At 41.2% G+C, this 13,534-nt stretch overlaps 2 long non-coding RNA genes across 2 annotated transcripts; one reads left to right on the forward strand and one right to left on the reverse strand.

The window, feature by feature from the left end:
* Positions 1-256: 256 nt before the first annotated feature.
* On the forward strand, positions 257-3,137 carry LOC134448244 (uncharacterized). The gene is made up of 3 exons (XR_010034695.1): positions 257-747; positions 2,163-2,189; positions 2,786-3,137. It is a non-coding gene; the product is annotated as an uncharacterized LOC134448244 (long non-coding RNA).
* Positions 3,138-3,564: 427 nt separating this feature from the next.
* LOC134448245 (uncharacterized) lies at positions 3,565-4,658 on the reverse strand. The gene is made up of 2 exons (XR_010034696.1): positions 4,602-4,658; positions 3,565-3,869 (listed from the first exon to the last, which is right to left on the reverse strand). It is a non-coding gene; the product is annotated as an uncharacterized LOC134448245 (long non-coding RNA).
* Between the last annotated feature and the right edge of the window lie 8,876 nt (positions 4,659-13,534).

Genomic DNA, 13,534 nt, shown 5'->3' on the forward strand with positions numbered 1-13,534 from the left:
TGAGGGACACTAGTAGCGCTCTACCAACTCTTTTGCTAAATAGCGCATGTGGTTGGCTGCCAGTGTCTTGCCCGTCCTCATAACATCGTGTTTACAAACATTCAGAACCCATGTATACTAAAAGTACAGTGTTCATACTGCGTGAGGTGGTCAACATTGCATAATTCAAATGCCGTTAACTCTGTTTCATAATAAAGGTCATGTGTTCACGCAGGTCAGAGCTAACCTGGCTCTCACTCAGATGGATTGTCATCCATCTGGAATTATGATGGTAACCTTGCTGTTCTAGCCCGTGGGTGTATTCAAAAAAAGCTCGAACGTGATTGGAGACAGTGACGTACTACTTCAACCAGTCACATCGAAGCGGCCCGTGACGTAGTTTTCAGCGACGCGAGATAGAAGCCACAACAGAGCAGTTAGCATGTTGACAGTAGTTCCAGCCCAGCTAGCATGTGTATAGTGGATCATTGCTGGCGTTTGAACGGCAAGCCGCCTGTGGTATGCCACCTGTGTCCGACATCAGACCACTGACGGTTACAAAACACACAAGGCATCGGTGGATTTTGGTTGGCAATCCGACATAGTGCACGAGTACTCTGCAGGGTCCAAACAGCGGCATGCTACCTGACAATCCATCTGCGTGAGAGCCAGGTTACATGCTACCAGCCCCTAGCACCAATGGAGGAGGACCGCCTACTCATTTGGTGCCAGCATCGTTTGCATCAGATAAATCACAACAAAGATATGGTAAGTGAGATGTCTTGAACAGAGGTGGAAGAAGTACTGAAGTTGTGTACTTAAGTAAAAGTAGAAGTACCCTGCGAAAAAATTACTCAAGTGAAAGTAAAAGTTGTTTACCAAAAACGTACTTAAGTAAAAGTCCTAAGCACTAACTTTTAAATGTACTTTTCAGTACAAAAGTACAAGTAGGCCTACACGCGCAATGGCTGTCTTTCTCCATGTCTACCTACTTGATACAATAGGAAAAATTGTCTGCAACGGTTTTTGGTTCCATTTGAACATGACTATGGAGTCCTGTTAATGTTTTTAAAAGTATATTTTCTGTCTGGGTGTCAATTTGGAAGAGGGGCTTGGTCCGACCTCCCTGCCCGCAGCTGAGGCTACTGAAATATCCACGAAACACAACAGGAAAACCTAGGATAAATGTAACTAGTAACAAAGTATTCTCCTAGAAATGTAAGGAGTAGAAAGTACAAGTAATTGTCAAAAAATGTAATTGAGTAAAAGTAAAAGTCTGCATTTTTATTTTTACTCAAGTAAGTACAAATTCCAGAAAAAACTACTTAAGTACAGTAACGAAGTAAAAATACTTAGTTACGTTCCACCTCTGGTCTTGAAATGGCTATATTTTCTTTTAGTGAACACATCATGGGCATGGGTTTGTCCGTTTCTGACGGGGTGATTCATATTGCAGACAAAATGGACGTCTGCTTGCCTGCACAACCAATGTGACATATATTGATGAATAAAACTTAATCAAGTATGTGTATTTCGCTGAAAATGATTGACCAGCGATAAAATGTTATTCAGACAAAATTGCCAGCCATATGAAAACAATGCAGCCTCAACAGCATGCAGTTGCTACTAGCATTATTGGTTGTGTTCTGGTCACCGTTAGGCATGCCAATTTACCTATGATAATACAGTAAACCGTTTACAGTCCCATACGTTTTGTATATCCTACCATGAGAGAAATATACACCAGGATTGCATTAACTACTCCCGGTGTGCACGATTAACTTCGGGTCTGATTAACTTGGATGGCATAAAGAGCTGTTCACGTCAGACGAGACAGGATGACTTTGGAAACTGCATTACGGTTCGACGAGAGGAGCATGCCGTCGCACTTTTGCCGTTGTTATTGTGCGCGATTGTATTCTCAAACACTTCAGCTGTGGTCAATTCAAATAGTCGATTCGTGAGTGTGCTAAGCACTTCGATAAGTTGTAGGTGACCATAGTTGATCGGACGACCCAAAGTTAATCGTGCTCACCGTCATAAGCTGGGACACACACACACACACACACACACACACACACACACACACACACACACACACACACACACACACACACACACACACGCTGTGTCATTGTTAATTGATCAATGGTGATGTCTTTTTTCTCTCTCTCCATTATTAGGTGACCCAAGACCCACGGTTATATAAGGTATGTCTGATTTATTACATCCATTGCTAGGTCAGAGGCAAAGAGTACATTACTGAAGCAAGCAAAGCCGTATTGTTAAGGGGTGTAAAACCCATTTGTGTAAACAATTAGTTTTTTTTCATCGGGGTGGGGATGTGAAATGACTGAGAACCTATTATCAAGGTAAATAGGACCCTTGCTGACCTCACCTGTACCTGTGCCCTCGGAAGGTATCCAATGTTACAGGTTTGAATTCTTAGTAAGAGTAACTGAAAAGTATATGTGCTGTCCTGCACCACTATCCACCTAAACCTACATTAATTTCTCAAGAGACTGTACTCCTCATAACATTACAGTTGACAGACGCTTTTGATCAAAGTGATGTACAAGGGCAGTAATGCAAAATGTGGGTGGAAAATACTCTGTACACAGAGTAAGTAGCATACACTGTTGTTAATGAACTTTAAGTCACCTAGAAATATCTTAAAATGTGTTGCAATCAATTCCCGTGTTGTTTTTGTTCAAAACCTTGTATGTAGCCACAATTGTCACACATAACCTTCTGAAATGTTTGTCTAATATACTTCTATACTTCCTTTGTCTGTGTCTGATGCCAGGAGGTGTATGAAGAAACGACAGCATAGAGGACCCAGCACATCCCCTCACAGATTCCATGCCTTTCAAAATATTAGAACAAGATTTCAAGGCATTTTCCTTAAAGAACTTGCAACATTTCAGGAGTGCGTCACCATTTGGGTTTTCATTTTGTACAATACATCACCTAACACCAAGAACGCTACATTTTGTAAGCTATGTTTCTTGCATTGCCAGTAACCAATATTTAAAAGAAAAAAGAATGTGTATATATAAATTGATATCTTATTTGTCATTATTTACACTTTCATTACTGTACATTGAAAAAAAATAGACAGTGTTTTCTTTTCACAATAAAATTGTATTTACATATGTTCCAATTACTTGTGTACACCATTATTTACACCATTTGTTCAATATTCGATTCGATATTGTGACAAGATTCCACTTCTTTGTTCCTAATGGATGATGGTTAGATTCTGAACTAATGCTGTGTTACATGTTCCATTATGTCTATGAATCTGTCATTAGGGAGAGTCAGTCACAAAAAGCCTCGCTCACAACCAGTAGCATGAAGTACCTTAAAACCATAGGTTGTTTTGTAACTGATGTCAAATGTAAGGACTGTTGTTGACTGCTAACTCATTAGGCTTTGTCCCAAACCCAGAGCAGACAGTCTCGTTAATGAAAGTGGCACATCTGGTATTTAAGTACACATGTTCTGTACAGCTGTCAGCAGACCATGATAACATTTCCAACTCTTCAGTAATGTCTAGATCTTGGTGGGGTAGTGTAGTGTAGATTCTATACACATGTGGTTGTACAGGCACATTTTGAAACAGGCTCAACACAGAAGACCAAAGAAATGGAATTGTGGTAGGTGCAACACGTATGACCTGGCTGGCTCCAAACTTGTGGTGCGCATGCTCTTCGCCAGCCATTACTGAACTCACTGTCTTGTCTACCTAGAGTGTTCATTTGATGGTTTACAACAGTACAAGTGAGGGAAGAGCCTAATTCAATTTCCACTGTACATGTGTAGCAGCTGGATGACCCGGTCTGTGATGACAATCCCAGCAGACGCTGCCAACGCCATGACTTGCCTACCTGAAAACAACACACAATGTTAAAATAGAATCGGCAAACAAGGCAACTGTAATTCTAAAGACTATAGGCCTAGTATCTGCATTTTAATTCATACCTATTTAAGGCTAAGACCTGAACAGCAGTAGGCTACTATTACTTAGTTTTAAATTTACTGCTGACCGAAAGGGAGACTTGGGGTCCTTGCCAGTAGCTGGTGAGTGACAGGCCTCACCCTGTTTTTATTCCAGTACCCTCTTGTGTAAATTCTGTTTCCACACGAAGTAGGTCTCTTAACCATGCAAAATCTGTGATTACTTTAGTCTTTACCATCGAAACAGGTTAACAACTAGGGCAGAAAGTGAAAAGGGGAAGCCCACAGACCTATATCAATATGTATAGGTCTGTGGGGAAGCCATCCTGGTGAGTTTGAAGTCAGAATGTCATCGTGAAATAAACATTCCATCTCTCACATGCCGACGTTTTGGGACATGCTGCATTGGCAGCGATCACGGGGATAGTACATTTAATTTAACACGAACTTAGCATAAACAAATTGGTCTGAATGTGACATCTTGGCATACTATTATGATCAACAGCACTCAGTCACCATAGCATGCGAGGTCTGGAAATGAGGCTTGTACAATATTGAATTACCGGCACTATGGGGGCATTCACAGTTGTAGCCTACCATGTCAGTCATTGTTTCACACACATCAAAAACACGTTAGAAACAACCAAGAGGTTTTCACTCACCATTTATATGTGGCATGGACCTCTCGACTAAAATCCCCACTTAAAGTTGGTCTTGTAAACAGTTGAGGACTCAACATCGCTGCGCTGTAGACCTGCTCATTATCCTTCAGTGGATCATTGGAAGAAGAGCGAGAACGTTCTTGCCACCAACTAATTCCTTGTTTTCTGTTCCTCTTTCAAATAATGAATGTTTGGCAGTTTTGATAACACTTGAAATCGCGGAGTTCATACAATATGCAGGCCGCCGTTGTTGTGCTAGCCACTGACTGTGGGGTGTGCTAGCAGCACTACAGTGTTGTCGCGCAAGATGCTACGTCATACCCGTCACCTCACTCCACGATGATTGACATTGACATTATCCAATGGTCGGGGCACGTTTATTTTCTACTCGAGGACTTCGGGCTCGACAAGGCTGAACCAGACCCCTGTGCGAGCTCACGAAGTGTAACGAAGATGCACGAAGCACTCGGGGTCTCGCGAGAGCCAGGCTAGGTCAGAGCATCACTGGGGATGAACATCTTCAGCACCATCACCGCAGGGATTGCCATCATTCTGCACAGTATTGATATATTCGTTAACTTCAGCCACTACAGCTATCCATGCAATGTCATCCACCTCCCGTACTATACCATCAACTGTGAAAGTAGCCAGGTACTCATCCTAGGTGCATTGAAATTGGCCATTGTGTGCAGTCTGCTTATACCATATACGGTAGTAGGCCTATATAATGTACAGGGGTTGGAAAAAATATCTGAGACACCTGTCATTTTAGTGTGGGAAGTTGCTCAATTGGACCAGCCTGTTGACCAATCTTCATTAATGGCACATTGCACCAGTAAAGTGAAGTGTGAAGGTTCAATTAGCAGGGTAAGAGCACAGTTTTGCTCAAAATTTTGCAATGTACACAACATTATGGGTGTCAGAGTTCAAAAAGGAGAAACTCTTGGTACGTGTGTAACGGTTGCAGCTTTGACTGAGACAGCAAGTCTTTGTGATGTATCAAGAACCACAGTATCCAAGGTAATGTCTGCATACCACCAAGAAGAATGAAACGCATTCAACAGAGTTAACTGTGGACACAAAAGGCACAAAATGACACTAAAATGACAGGTGTCTCTGTTATTTTGTACAACCCCTGTATGTACAGTGTGTATTGTAATGTAGTTGTGTTTTCTTCGTCACCACAGAGCAGGGCACAGGATATTGCCGGGGTGATGCTGGTGTTGTCTGTGCTGCAGTTCATTGTCTCCAGTTGTGTGCTGAACGTCGCCTGTAAAGCCACCCGCTGCACTGACACTGAGGTGAGCGAGTGTTACTGCAAACCAGGGGGGGGGGAGGGGACCTATGTCTCGAGGGCTGTTTGCGGCCTTTGAGGCCGTTTTATCTGGCACCCAGTATAATTTTAATGTTATTCAGCTTCAGATGAAAAATGACATATTTTGTAAAGGAATCTTAGAAAATGCATTTGCAATACAATTAAGTTATATTCAGGGAACCTAGAAGGTGGCGTTTGTTTAAAAGGTCGCTGCCTTCAATATAGGCCTAAAGTGAAGGGGGAAATCCTGATTCGTGTCCCTAGTACGGCCCTCGGATGAATTTGAAGTGGCCCTTCGAATGAAAAAGGTTCCCCACCCCTGCTGTAAACCAAAGCGGTCCAGTAGCACCCCCTGCTGTCCACATCAGCCACATGCAGTCAACCGACAGACTGTCCCCCATTACCTGTTTGTATTTGGTTTTGTAGGTGAGAAGATACATGCCGATCCAGACATGCTACACTATTCCAACGACCCACCAGGCTGCTGCTAAACTGAACCCTCAGGTAAAGGATGTATAGTAGAATCATTAACCCTTTAAGGACGGGAGGGATATTAAAGGCCTGATGGATCAATTATTGTATGAATGAGCCTGTTTACATTACCGCAATAATCAGGTTATTGGAGTAAACGGTTTATTGCTGTTTATATGCAGTCGGTTGCCTGTGTTCCACTAAAGTGTGTGACACGAAGCTAGAATTTAAGGCTTGTGATTGGCTACTTATCCTTCCAGAATTTCAATAACCTGATAACAACCCGATTATGCTGGATACATGTCTTCAGAAATTAGTTCATTAGCCAAAAACCTACCTGTGCAAATCGGATTTCTCATAAACCGATAACGGCAATAAACCGATTATGAAAACTGTTTATTCAGTTTACATGAGCGCTCGAATAAACCGGTATGTCCAAAAATCTGATCATCAACGGTTTATTGAAGCGCATATAAACGGGCTCAATGTGTATATTTGTGGACCCAACAGTTTATTAATTCCTGTGTATTCCTTTTCCAGACACCCCTCTTCCCAGTCAGTGGGCAGCTCCCTGCTTACAGCAAGTGCTGAGGGACTGATGATTGAAATATCTTCCCTGTTAAAGACAACTACATGGCCTGTCTTTTTAAATCATTTGTGCCCTTGTTAATATTTTGGGACAATAACAAGATATAGCGGATTCCTAGCTCTGTTGACATGGTAACCATAGATTATTCTAGAAGGGCGACCAGGGGGACCTGTAGAATCTCTCCTGACCCCTGTTGTGGGCCCCATTCCAAACAGCCAGTGGTTTACTGTAAATATGAATTTGCAATGACAATGAATGTTCATAAGGGTTGGAGCAGGCATCACCCAACAGTTTTTCTCTTCTTTTAAGGGTGCTGACCAAAATATTGTAAAACTGAAAAATGAGAAAAGGTCGCAGCATGCATATAGGTTTCTTTTATTAGGCTACACAGACGCGTTTCAGCGTACTGCCTTCCTCAGTGTGCCTGAAGAAGGCAGAACGCTGAAACGCGTCTGTGTAATAAAGAAACCTATGCATGGTGCGACCTTTTCTCATTTTTCAGTTTTACAATGACAATGAATGAAAATATGATAAATGGAATATTGATTTGTTTTGTCATTACTGTGGTCCTCTGTGTGGCAGTTTAAATAATATAATAAATATAATAATATAAATAATACTCAGATATTTGCCACAGACTGTATGAATGTAGTTTCTGAGTATGGACAATAGAGTATGGCCGAGCAATAAATCACATGGTATCAACATGCATGACACAAAACATACGCACACGACCAATGCTTTGCATCTATAAACTTTATATAAAGGTGCAACTACAGCATATACATGAGAAATATGCACTATACCAGTATAGAAATTGTATTGAGGAAATTATACTGTTGATATATGACAACATATATAAGAAGTTCTTAACAGAAAGAAACAGAAAATAAGCAACAGCAATACAGGTAACTTTGCTCCACGCTTCCATATGGCAAGATGGAATGTTGGTATAATAATAATTATACATACTATTATTAATAATAATTCAATTATATTGTAATATACTGTGCAATACGAGACCAAACTTTAAAGTGCTTTCACCATTTTGAAAACAATAAAATACAGTCTACCACTCTAGCACAGTGCAGCTGTATACATTGCATTGCTGTGGTGATACTTATTCATGACATTGACACGACAGACATGACTCTGTATTGCACAGCTTAAAAAAGGTATGAAATATAAGAGATCCATGCCAGCTATAACTAATCAGATTAAAAAACATCACAAGGGGTAATTCATTTACAGTAACTTGTGTGTCATGACTGACTTTTGTTTGAACAACTAAAAAGTGATTTTGTGCAATGATTGTGCAATGACTATCCCACACCACTGAGACATCATCAGTGCACAGCTCATCAAAAACTCAGAACATTTTGAGTCCAATTAGTTGAGTGACTACCTCTATGGGAATGTAGAGAAGATTTGATCTATACACCATATAACCCACGGTTACAAAGGTGGCACCATTACTATTTGGGTAGCAATAGCTATTGCGAAATCATTCAGGTCTATTGGCAGCCTAATCAGAAACTATAGATCCAGTCGGCCCGTCTGGTCCCGTCCAGTGAAGCTGCTCGTTTTCCCTTCCATTTCCTCCGCCCGCTGGTCGGGCCAGACATGAAGCCAATTGGAGCCAATTTGGATTGGAGCCAATTTTGGTCCCCTAGGGGAAATTCTTTCTCTGCATTTATCCCATTTGGACTAGTGAATCATATTGAAGTACACACACTAGTCTGTAAGAAAGTGGGCTGCCTGCTGAGCGGCGCCCGGGGAGCAATGTGGGGGTTAGGTGCCTTGCTCAAGGGCACTTCAGCCGTGGTCCAGCCGGGAACTCTTGGGTTGCCAACCCAGTGCTCTAACCACTGAGCCACGACTGCCCCTGGCAGTGCTAACTGGCAGTGATTGGCACGTTATGACCAGCGGGCGGAGTACAGGTATACGGAGGGGGAAAAGTCCACGCCCAGTAACCCCACCTAGCTGGCAGAGGAAATGGGGGTGGAGAGCAGGCAGCTTCGCTGGGCGGGCCACACGTGCAGACTGGATCTATATCTATATAGCAGACAGAAATGTTGTGGGAACACGTCAAATATTGGCATGGGCAGGGTTAATGGGCGGGGTTAATGGGCGTGGTAATAAGGTGAATGGGCACCATTGCGGATGACCAAGTTCCTCGACAGCGTCGTAGCGAACCAGTTACTTGGTTAGCAACAACGCTTTCGAGAAAGGGTGTCCAGATCTATAGGCCAGGGGTTTTAGAAGTTCAGGATTCTGATTCTCATAAAGGAACTGGATTATGTGTGTAAATTGCAGATGTCATTGACATCTGACTGATAGGGACCCTCAATAGCTTAATGTCACAAACACATCAAAAGCGACTAAAGCGACAACAGCAAAGATGAGGTAATTGACGATTTGAGCGTCAGTTTGAAGTTGAACGTCAGCGAATATCATGCTAATGAGCTATGATGCAGTTCGGCGACAGCTGCCGCAGCCAATTGGAATGTCGTAATGCTTACATTATGCTTTTACTGGTCTCTGTTGCTTTTATCGCTCGTGTCGTTCTTTTCTATGAAAACAGTACAGCGACTATTTGTAGCTTGTGTCTCTTCTGGTGTGTTTGTGGGGTAAGGCACGAACACTGGCATGGAACTCTGAATGATCTAATTATAAGATCTACAATTTATACATTTTATATATTATTCATAACACACTTCATCATTACCATCCACCAAAAAAATAACAAAAATACTTCATGCACTGATTTTAATCTACAGTGCAGGTCCTCATTCACTAACATTCTTCATTATTGAAATAACACAAAAAATACGTCAATACAGGTAGGAAACCTATGTGTTTACAGTTTACTGATCTGATTACTAGTCATGATTAATCAATCCAGCACCTCACCGATCTGATTACTAGTTATGATTAATCAATCCAGCACCTCAGGCTTCATGCTGTAGTTCTTCCCTTGATCATTAGTGTGCTCACTGGCACAGCTTTGACTCTCCGCTTCCACAGCTCAAGACAAAAGCTGAGGGGTGTACTAAGAAGCTGGTTCAGGAGTGAATTAAGATTAAGTTTAGAGGTAAATCATCTAATAGAAGAGCCTGTTAAGACTGAACTCCAGGCTCCAGGCTCAGGCTCAGTTAAGACTGAATTAGATGATTTTCCTCTTAACTTAACCTGGTTTACTCCTGAACGAGCTTCTTAATATAGGTCCCTGGGTGCCGCCTGCTACCCTTGAAACATGGGCCAGAATAATGCCACCAGTACCACATGTGGTGAAAAGTACTGTTGGCCCCTTACAGTGGGTTATGGCACTGGTTCAGAGTGACACATTTGCTACAGGGCACCTATGGATTTGGTTACAAAACCCATAGCAGTGTCTGTGTCATCTGGCTTACTAAATGCCATCAGTTTTGTAAACAAATAAATAATTAAAATAAATAATTACAGTACATAATAAACTAATGTATTGTATGGCAGTGATGTGGCACATCAGCATATTTGGCTGAAGTAATTTATACCCGTAGTCCTGAAATGGTGAAACCCCCTGAGGATAGTAATGCTGAATTTAACTCTACCTTTAGTTTTTAGAGGAAATAACCTGACCTAATGCAAATTGAATAAATCCAATAATAATAATTAAAAAAAACACACACACACACACACACAGTACTGTGAGCGTATACTATTGTACTACTGTAAGCATATTGTACAGGGAGGATTTAATGATGGTGAAAGGGCAGGAGCTATTTTTAAAAACCTCCAACTGTGGCAGGAAAGTATTAATTACAGTACAGTATTATCTCTGAATCTGTTATGGTGGTTGTCAGGGTAGCTGACAGCTTTTTGACCCCGGGCCTGGGACAATGTAATCTAAAAGACCCCCCCACTCAATACATATAATGTATTGGGGACCCAATTCTGCGACTGCTACAGTAGTTTGAAATGAGGGTGTTGAACTCCTTAGTGTACACACTGGCACAGCTCTGAGTCTCCTGCTTCCACAGCAGATAGCTGTGTGCCTGTCCCTAAATGGGACATGTTTTGTTTAAAAAATGTGTTGACTGTTTGTCCATAATTTCTCTTTCCCTAGAGGACGTCTATACTATACATGGAGTCTATACTATACTAAGAGTCTGTAATTGGTACTGATGTCCACAGGGGACGCTAAACTCCTTCGTGTGCCCACTGGCACAGCTCTGAGCTCTTTGGCTTCCACAGCTGAAAACAAAGCTGGCAGTTCTCTCTATCGCTAATATCTTATCACTCATTATTAAATTAATTACCAGTAGTCATTAACTGACCTACATTTAAAAAGGCCCCTCACAGGAATGTCAGCAATAGGCCTACCAAATACTTTCATGTTAATTACCTTAGTGTTGAATGGAATCATATTTTTTTAATGTAATGTTCTATTAAGTGCTCTAGAGAGGCAACAGTGTCAAAGATTTACACTATCGGCCAAGGATCTGCATTATACCCGAATAGGGATGCAAACGATTAATCGATTAATTGATTAATTACTTTAATCGATCAATGCGTTAATCAATTAAAAAACATTAATCGCAATTAATCGACAATTCAACTGACAAGAGACCTACGTGAAATGGGTATGTGAAGAGTGTGTGTGAAGAGGGGTGTGAATGGTGGGAATATCACCTTTGGATTAAATAATTGAAATAGAATTAATTTAAATGTGGTATTTTATCTTAATATTTAATTAAAATTCGAATGCGGTGAGCAACGTAACGACTCAACTGTCACTCGCAACGTAGCCTAATCGATGGTGTTGTGTCATTAAATGTTGAAAACATACACAAAATGCTTTGTCCATTCATCTATGTAAATTAATAGAAGACAAGCTATTGTCTTGCTCTCCTAACGTTGGATAGTGAATCTGATAAGAATGTTGATAACGGTCTCCAATCAAACATCTGAAAATTCGCTGCGGATTTTCCGCCTTGAGTTGAACTTTCAACTCGATCTACCCGGCGCGTAGAGGCGGAGAATCCGCAACCCGCCTTGCGCTGATATTAGACGCGTAATCCGCTAATTTTCATTGACAAACAATAGAACACATCCGCCTCCTACTGTAAAATCCGCGGTCTGTGTGATCGCGCCCTTACACAGAGATCACAGAGATATTTTACGGTCAAAACTGCATTTGGTTTACATCTCCCTATATACTAGTGTTTCTCAACGGGGGCGGTACAGCCCCCAAGCGGTGTTGGGTAGCTTTAGGGGGGCGTTGAGAAGGATACAGCTGAGAGGGGCCATGGTTAGTTGCCATTTGGGGGAATAAGTCCATTGTTTGTTTGTTTTTTAATACTAAGGGGGCCATTGTCAGTCTTATGATGATGTCAAGGGGGGCATTGGGAGGCTTTTGGCGTTTGTTCAAAAAAGGTTGAGAACCACTGCTATATACAGTACCTACTGTAGGTTAAAAAGAACCTTTTGAATTTCTCTCCACCACATCTGTTCATGAGTAAAACCTGCCGTTTCGTCATCATATTATCCTCTTAGTAGTACATAATTTTTTAATCTGCAGTGTTTGGATGTTACCAGTACAAATATTTTGTATATTTGACGCATCAACACACAACATGTACACGCACACACACACGCACGCGCACACACACACACACACACACACACACACACACACAGTGTTTTTCCTCATAAGGCTTTATGAGGATATATTGTCAGCCCTTCTCCCTTTTTAGTAATCCAGCCTACTGCCCATTTGACCACATGTCTATTGCTCTCCCAGGACGGCCTTGTTGCTAACTGATTACTTAAACTTTAAAAAATGCCTCAACATTAATGTTGCTAACTGATTACTTAAACTTTAAAATATGCCTCAACATTAATGTTGCTCACTGATTACTTAAACTTTAAAAAATGCCTCAACATTAATGTTGCTAACTGATTACTTAAACTTTAAAATATGCCTCAACATTAATGTTGCTCACTGATTTTGAGGCAGCCTGCTCATCTTGGGGGCGATTAGAATACTAGTGAATGAGGATTACACAATACATACATATGAAAGTTTGAATAAAACAAATGTAAAGAAGTACAGTACAGTATTTTGTGGCAGTGCTGGGAAACACCATCGTGCAAAGAAATATTTCCCATAAAACAGTTGTATAGTATAGAGAATATAGATAAATACTGTAGAGAAAAGCTCTAACAAAGCACAGAGAAGGCCAAACGCAGCAGTCGAGAGACTCTCCGTCAAGACTCATACCATCTCCTTCCTCTCCTCTGCATCTCCTATTGGCTCTTTGCCCTTTCTGAAGCATCTGCAAAAAAAGATTATATTGAAAAGTACTCAATTTTCGATCAATTCGTTATGTTGATTAAAAAAAAAAAGCTTCATCAGGTCTAGGACAGAAACGTGTATTAAAGAAAAACAGCAAAATGGTCAGTGTGCGGGAGTTTTTTTCGAATTGCCTGTTGATTTAAAAAACTAATTAGTGTCGTTTTTTCGTTGTGCAACTGATACTTTCTGATCTGATCCTTTCTCTGCAGTTCAGCTAC

Source organism: Engraulis encrasicolus, chromosome 5 (assembly GCF_034702125.1).
Source record: "Engraulis encrasicolus isolate BLACKSEA-1 chromosome 5, IST_EnEncr_1.0, whole genome shotgun sequence".
In the NCBI taxonomy this organism is placed as follows: Eukaryota; Metazoa; Chordata; class Actinopteri; order Clupeiformes; family Engraulidae; genus Engraulis; species Engraulis encrasicolus.